Below are 5440 nucleotides of genomic sequence, written 5' to 3' on the forward strand. Positions count from 1 at the left end.
CTGGTAAGGCATGTTCTTTTGGGCAGGTTTCCTGAGCAGAGGCTCTGCTCAGCCCCTCCGGACTCCCCAGCTGGTCCAGCCAGGGTCCTGGGGTGGTTGGTGGGGGGAGCTCTCTGGGCCCCAGTGGGATGAAAGCGGGAGTCAAGGCTCCCCCTCGTCCCCCCAGCCCTGAGGAGCTGGGCTCTGGGGGTCCTTCCCCAAGAAAGACCCAGGCCGTGGTGGCGTCTGGCCGTCTCAAGGGGGTGACCAGGGGTGGATGTGGCTGTCCCCTCCCCTCGGGGCCGTCCTGGGGTCTCTTGTGGTCCGGAGTGGAGGTTCTCCTGGGAAACAGACTCTTCCTCCAAAGCCGAACGAGGGGGCTTCCTTGGGGCAGGACGGCCCACGTGACCCCGGGGAAGGCGCTCCCACTCCCACCTCCACGCCCCGCCTGCAGGGGCCGCTGTGGGGCGCGGCTCCCCCTGGAGGCGGCCCAGAGCGAAGCGCCCAGCGTGTCAGGTGAGGGGTCCCTCCGGCGGCCCTGGGGATTTGACGCCAGGCGAGGGCCCCCTGCGGTGCCAGCCCTGGGCTCAGAGGGATGGGCTTCAGGGGCCTGGGTGCTCCATTTGCGGGGCTGGGCTGTGAGGGACACGGCCCCTGCGGGCATCCCCAGCTCAGCCGAATCTCTACCGCCCTGTGGTAGGGATGGGGGCCTGACCTTGTGGATTCCGGGTTTTAGGCGATTGTGGGGATTCTGGGGCGGTGGGGGGCGGTGCTTTCCTTGCGCTCCACGGGCGGTGGGGGAGGGGCGCGACGTGGGGGCTGGAGGACCCCCAACCATGGGCCCACTGGACTATGAACTGGGCGAAGGGCCTGGCCTTCAGGATTTTAGCAGAGAGAGGGATGGGAGGCCGCCCCGAGTCTGCAATGTCCCCATGCAGGAGGAGCCCTAAATGGAAGACCTGTCAGTAAGTGGGGAGGAATGGGGGGTTCCCCCTGTCCCCCCTCCCCAGGAGGCAGGAGGAGGACCCTGGCCCGGGGGCTCAGTTGGTTGCCTTTCCTCTGCAGAGGCCTGGCCTGGCTGCTGCCCCAGCATGCAGATGAATTTCGCCCCCGGCAAACGGAAATTCAACAAAGTCAGCTTTGTGCAATTTGCTGACCATGGCTCTTGGAACCCTAACTTGACCAGTGAGTGGCCGCCTGTGTCCTATCTCCAAGGCTCAGAGGTGGTGGTGTGTGATGGCTCAGCACTCGCTGGGGGCCCGAGTCCACCTTCTCTGGCCACCATGTCCCCAGTTCTGGTCTCTTTGCAGACCTGGCATGAGGGGCTGGAGCTGGGCGGGGAGCAGGACGCTGTCCGGGGCTGTCTCTCTGCTGTGTGTGTCAGATTCCTGTGTGTGTCACCAAGCCCCAAACTGGCCTCTGTGTCCCAGAGCCAGCCCTGGAATTCTGACTCTTAAACCTCACTGCCCAATGACATGTCCATGTTGAGGCCTAGCAGGTGCCTTACATTTATCATATTCTGATGATGTGCTGTCCTGTTACCCCCAAATCTGATCCTCATCTCGTTAATGCAGGGTCATCCTTCTAGGTCCCCTGCCCCCACCTCTGGACTTTGGTCCTTGTCATGTGCACACCTGACTCGCTGCTCTCCCTCTCGGTCCTGCCTTCGATGTAGGTACAGAGCCAGACCCTGACGCCTGCCTTCCTGGCTCCAGGCCCCCATCACCCCTGCCAGGGGTTATTGTCCTTGCTCTTCAGGGCTCTGCCCCAGCCCCATTGTCCAGTCTGAACTGGAAGCCAGACCACGCCACTCATTTGCCCAGGACCTACCCAGGCTCCATCCCATTCAGAGTGAGAGCCAAAGTCCTTGCAAGAGGCCTCATGTGGCCTCATGGCCTCCTCACCTGTCCCCTGGCCTCCACCCCTCTTATATCCCCCACTCCAGGCTCTGGGCCTCCCATGCTGTTGCAGGAGTGTGCCAGGCTTGGTCCTACCTCAGGGCCTTTGCCTTGGCTGCTCTTTGGGCCTAGAAAATTCTTTCCCAGGTACCTGTAGGGCTTGCTTCTCACGTCCTCCAAGACCACTGAGATTCAATGAGGTTTTTCTCTGACCTCATATGTGTGTGTGTGTGTGTGTGTGTTTATGAGCAAATGCATAAGTAATCCCTCTAGAAGCAGACAGACCAGTGTCTCAAGAAGGGACCCCTTGGTTTGTACGTTCTAGGTCTGTCAGCTCTGCCAAAAAGAGCACCTTTGACATAGAAGGTGCTCAATAAATGCATGCAGATAAACGCATTTATTGACTTCCTACTGTGGGCCAGGGGCCATTCTAAATTGTTAACATGACTGAATTAGTTGAAAGCTCCTAACAGGGAAGGATCCTATGGGTCTCATCCCCACGTTAAGGGAGATTTAAGTTGCGCGGGATGCCGGATTTCTCGTTCTCATTTTTGACCATTTATCGTTATCATGCCTGTGTCCCTTTAATCCTCACAGCAGGAATGGGGACTGCCCCCTCCCCACAGTATAGACGGGGAAGCGAGCTGAGGCGGTCTGACTTGCGAAAGTCACGGGGCTGTTGAAGCAGAAGAGCTGGGCTTGGAATTCAGGCATTTGACGTTCAGCACTGCCCCCAACCCCCAGGGTGCTCCGTTCCCCAGGCAATAAGAAATGACCCGACCTCAGGCCTGATGGTCCATGCTGTCCTGGTCCCAGTGCTGTCACCATCTCCATCCTGCCCCCTCTGGACACCTCTGGGTGGACAGGCCCTCCTTTTAGCCCCACGCCCAGCCCTGGTGTCTATACCTGGAAGGTTACACCTGCCTGTTGCCAGGGGAGATGCTCAGGCCAATTGAGGGGGTCCAAGTCCACTCCCAGTCAGGGTGTCCTGACACCCAGGACTGTGCCAGTAATCTGTGGCCTCTGGGGGGGACCAAAGGACTCTCTCCATTGCTCTTTTTATTTCGGGCAGTGCCAGAGGCAGAACGTCTCTCAGCTAAGCCCCCACATACCTGCCTGTCCACGGACTTTCTGAGGTCCACCCTCCCCTCCCCTGGGACCCCGGCAGCTTCTGAGCCCCGTCAGCAGAGGGTTGTGGGTGGGGTGGCTCTGCTTTCCTGCCCCCATTCCAGCACCTGCCAGCTTCCTCCCAATTGCGTTTTGCAGGGCTGCGCCAGTCAGAAAGAGAAGCCTATGAGTTCATTGTGGACTTTCTAGAACAAGAGCAAGAACAAGTGGTAAGGAAATTCTCCGGAGCTTTTGTGAGCCCAGGAGGAAAGTAGGTAAAAAAACGAGGGCTCTCGCTTCCATGGGTTTTGGATGCCAGTCCTGGCTTGGAAGCCGTCTGACCTGGCATCTTAGGCAGCCAGGCCACCAGACGGGAGCCACTATCCCTGGACGGCTGCAGAGGGGCCGGGACGCTGGTGGCACCAGTTGGGGGCATGGTGTGCATGGAGGAAACCTTCCCGCTGATCTGGGGTCTAGGCCGGGTTGGGGGCAACAGGGCCAAAGGTGGAGGCAGGGCCGCGGGCAGGAGTCGGTGTGTCTGTCCATCTTAGCCCGAGTTGGACAAGCTGAAATTCCTGAGGGCAGTGTCAATGCTGAGTGGCGCCGTTCATGCCCAGGCCGATGGCACTATGGATGATTTCGTCCCCAAAGCCGTCCTGGCCAAGAAAATTGAGGTGAGAAAAACCCCTTCACCTGGTCTTTGTGGCATGGGCACTTGGGGGACGAGGGTGGCAGGTCTCAGTCCCGGGCTGGCATCACTCTCTGAGGCACCTGTTCCTTCCCGGCCCTTCTAGGCGTTCATCCTGGAAGAACCCCTGGAGGTCCTGGTCGGCCCCCTGCGTCAGCAAGCCATGCTCTGCATTGTGGCCCTCAGGTTCCTGCTCTGCCACTTCTGCTGGGCCCCGGGTCTCTGCTGCCCGGAGCATCTGGGGTGGGAGGAGGGCACAGCCGGGGACCTGAGGTGGGGGCTGTGGGCGGCAGGGCCCACGTCTGCCCCTCAGCTCCCAGCATCTGGGTGTTGGATCCCCCCAGCTTTCACAATCAGGACATCAGTGAGCAGACGGCTCCCCCAGACGCCAGGGCCCCATCCCTGGGAAGGAGGCATTGTAGTTTCCAGTGCCCTTGGCCCCTTAGACACTAGCCCAGCCTCTCACTGCTGTCCCCCAAGCCCTCCTGTGCTTCCTTCCCCACAGCCAGGTGAGCCCGCCGTTCCACCTGTCTCAGAGGCTGGATCTGGTGAAGGCAAGCATTTCTAGCATCATCCCTCTGCCGCTCATCCTGCCCAGTCTGGACCGCAGGGGCAGTGCCAGCCTCTATAACCAGGTACCCCCGTGGCCTGGCCCCTCTTTTCTGGGCTCCCCCTACCCCGTCCCTTGACCCCTACTTCAGAGCCCAGGCTGCCCACCCTCCCCACTGTCCACCCGGCATGCTTCCTGCTCTCATAGGATCCCTGTCCTTCTCTCATGGTGACTACATCACGAGGCTTCTCTCACTTGGTCGACGACAGCCTGTCTTAGGAGTTGACAGTCTGCTAATAAACCCATGGAACCTATGGAATCACTGGCCAATAGACTTGGTCAGATCTCCCCAAAAACTTTCTGTTTTAAAGATGGAAGTTTCTGGAGTTCCCTTCGTGGCTCAGTGGTTAACGAGCCCGACTCGTATCCATGAGGACTTAAGTTCGACCCCTGGCCTCGCTCCGTGGGTTAAGGATCCCGCATTGCCGTGAGCTGCGGTGCAGGTTGCAGATGCAGCTCGGGTCCCGTGTTGCTGTAGCTGTGGTGTAGGCCGGCAGCTACAGGTCCGATTCAACCCCTAGCCTGGGAACCTCCATATGCCTCGGGTGCGGCCCTGAAAATACAAAAGACCAAAAAAAAAAAAAAAAAGGAGATGGACGTTTCTTTGCTCTAACAGAACAAATCTCCCACAGTGAGCCCAGCGGAGCTCCCTGTTGGCTTGAACTGCCCGGGGCTAGTTCTCTTTGGCCTGCAGTTTGAGCTGGCCCTGGCCAGGGAGGTCTGGAAAGGCCAGGACCTGGGCGGATCGAAGTGTGGCTGCAAAGCTGCCCTAGCCCCACCCGTCCCCCAGGGAGGGGACTGAGGAGATGGGGTGCCCGGGAGCCGCCCAGCCTCCTACACTGCACGTCCCCCACCTGCCAGACCATCCAGGCCTTGGATGACATGGTACAAGCTCTTATGATGGAGAACGCAGGGCCCAGCATGGTCATGCTGCAGAGTTTTCTGGAGGTGAGTAGCCGCAGAAGTCAGGGAAGCTGCAACCCCATGTTAGATCCTATGTGCTGGGAGGGACGGAAAGGGACATTATGACTGTCAGGGTGACATTGTGGCTAAAGGCCATCAGTCCTCAAATCTCAGCATGCATGACGGTCACCTGGAGACAGATCCTGCCCCTCCCTCTGTCTTCAGAGCCTTAAATTTTTTTTTTTTTTGCTTTTT

The sequence above is a fragment of the Sus scrofa genome, chromosome 10 (assembly GCF_000003025.6).
Source record: "Sus scrofa isolate TJ Tabasco breed Duroc chromosome 10, Sscrofa11.1, whole genome shotgun sequence".
Lineage (NCBI taxonomy): Eukaryota > Metazoa > Chordata > Mammalia > Artiodactyla > Suidae > Sus > Sus scrofa.